We start from the raw sequence: 3,122 nt of genomic DNA, 5'->3' as shown, positions 1-3,122 counted from the left end.
TCAATGATCCCAAGTGACAAAATTACGCTTAGTAAAATAAAAACAAAAATACTAAAACTTCTAGAAAAAACCTAAAACTAACACACAAAATAATCCAAGCGATGGCCAAATTTCAAAAAATAATAATAATAGTAAATTTTGATTTTTTTTATAAAAATTGAAAATTTCCTTTTTTTAAAACAAAATTAAAATTAAAATTTCCTTTCAATATATATATATATATTAATCTTTTCGGTTAAAAAAAAATCAATTTCTTTTTGAATTTATAGGGGTATTTTTGTCTTATTAAGAAATTTATAGGGGCATTTTTGTCTTATTGCTAGTATCGGGTTGAGCATTGACAATGTTTTGATAATTTGGGAAGAACATTGTCACAATTAAAGTTGATAAGACATTATCAATTGAGTGGTAGTTTGAGGAGTAAGTGAATTTTACCCTAAGTATTTATTTCATGCTTTATTGCATTTTGATCCATTCACACTAGTGAGCATGCACATCTCTAAGCCCATCTACTTGGGCTAGGCCTATTAATTGATAGAGCCTAAAATAGGGTTCGTTACAAGAAAATAGTTTGAACGTGAAGATTGATAATAACGTGAAATAGCCAGTCCAATATTTCAAATGTACGTTTTAATGATTTTTAGCACTTTTCTTTCAGAATAATGCCTTCCGTATGAGAGTAGAGAGAAGATAGTAAGAAATAGGATAAAGCGAAAAGATGATATTCTAGTTGTACTAAAGCGTTGGAATGGATACATGTCAAACACTATTCTTGTTTAATTATACTTTGAACAAGTTACAAGATAAGAAAATGCTCGAGCTCGCTATAAGGCTCTTAGAATTTTGGATGTGGCAGTTCGTAATTGATGAAATGACTAAGCTCTTATTTCCATGTAAAACATGAAAAGTGAAAATGCTTAATCATTTCATCCATTATAGACTTTTATGTTAAGTTTGTATAAATTTGCAATACAAGTTGTAATAACCCTAACAGTATCCTATAAGATATTATGAAACATTGACGACATATATTCCAAAAGGGCATACATCAATTAGTGAACTCAATGTGATTAACTTGTTTCTTGGTTTTTCACTTTATTCCTTCCTTTCTGAACGCTCGAAAAAAGGGCTTCTTTTTTTTTTTTTCTTTGTTTTTTAACCTGTTAGCATATAATTGGAGACACACATGTTACTAAATTTTTTTGGGAAAAACTAAACTTAATTTTTCTGAACTTCAATCACTTTTTTGCAATTATTCCCTCTTAAAGTTCAAAAACTCTTAATTTAGTGTATTAAACTTTCAATTTTTTGCAATCACCCATCTTTAGATTTTTCCGTTTAATCCTAACAGAGGGGTGTCAAAATTACCAAAAATCCTCCATTTGTTTTGAAAAAAAAAAAAAAAAAATAGAAACTTCACAAAACCTCCTGAACTTTCATGAGCTTTGAAATTACCCACCCAAAGTAAAAAAAAAAAAACTCTCAATTTAATGTAGCAAACTTTCAATTTTTTGCAATGTCACCTATCCGTTAGGATTTTCCGTTAAATCTTATAAAAGTTTCCAAAATACCCCTATCTTTTTACTGTAAAAAAATAAAATAAAAAATTGCAAAGATTGAAGCGTAGGTATTTTTGCAAATTCCGTTAAATTATGAACAATGCCTGAATTTTTTCAATTTTTTATAATAAAAAGATAGATGTATTGTGGGAATTTTGACAGGATTTAATGAAAAATCCTAATAAATTGGTGACCTTGTAAAAAATTGAAAGTTTGATATACTAAGTTCAGAGTTTTTGAATTTTGGAGGTAATTGCAAAGGTGATGAAAATTCAGGGTGACTAAATGAAGTTTCTCCTAAAAAAATTGCAAATATTCAGGCATTGGTCAGGATTTAATGGAATTTAGAAAAATACTCCCGCCTAAATCTTTGCTATTTTTTTTTTTTTATTAAAAAAATGGTATTTTAGGAATTTTGACATGATTTAATGAAAAGAAAAAAAGAAAAAAAGAGGATCTATAGGTGATTATTGCAAAAAATTAAAAATTGGATATACTAAATTAAGAGTTTTTAAACTTTAAAAGGACATTGTAAAAATGATGAAAGTTCACAGGAGATAAGTGAAGTTCCTCGTAAGATTTAACATCCTTCAATCATTTTTCGAAGAATAAAGTTTACAAAGGTGGCCCATGTACTAGAGAACTCTTCTCTTTATTCCTTCCTTTATGTTTGGGTGTAGATATCAGCTTTTTACATTAGATGGCTTTAACTTTTTCTTTCTTTTTTTTTCTCTTTTTTTTTCTCTTTTTTTATAATTTTTTTTTTATAATTTTAATTTCTACTCAAATGTGAGAAAATGTTACAAGAAAAATGGTTTTAACTTGATATAGTATAAAAGTCACTTCAATTACAAGAAAACATGTATAAAGGAGTTAACTTGCAAATCTTATAAGTCTCAATTATTTTAGACTAAAAACATCTATAAATACCCCAGCTTTGATTTTAACTTATTGTAGATCTTGACTTCCCATTTCTTTGTGACACATTGACACCTCTCTCTTCTATTTGTGATTCTTTTTTCAAAACAATAGCGGGTTCATCTCAGCCGACCAATAATCAGAAAATAAGTAAGTCCACCATCCCGATCTTATCTACCGCAGGTACGTATCACCCTTCTAAAGAGGGTCCTACAATTTAACATGATATTTATTGTATACAAGGTCACCTCCATCAGAATAAGTCCTTGAGATTCAAATTCCGCTACAATCGAAGCTTTCAAATTTTAATCCATGTCACTTGTGATTGAAATGTGTCCCCAATACCATTCAATATTACAGCATTCCCATCTTTTTTTCTAAATTTTAACCGATAGCTTCTTTTTTTTTTTTTAAATTGAAATTTATTCATATGCATTTAATATTCTCTTATTTATTCTTTCTGCCATGGAGTGAGGGGGTCACGACTCCCTCCTCCTCCCCCTTCCACTCTAATATCATCTTCCTCATTCCCCCTCCTCAGGAGCGGAGCTAGGATTTTTGGTGTGGGGAAACAAACTTTTTTTTTTTTTGATAAGTTAGGAACATTGACTTATATTAATACAAAAGCACATAAATAAATATAAT

The sequence above is a fragment of the Corylus avellana genome, chromosome ca2, assembly GCF_901000735.1.
Source record: "Corylus avellana chromosome ca2, CavTom2PMs-1.0".
In the NCBI taxonomy this organism is placed as follows: Eukaryota; Viridiplantae; Streptophyta; class Magnoliopsida; order Fagales; family Betulaceae; genus Corylus; species Corylus avellana.
This window is presented reverse-complemented; position numbering follows the sequence as displayed.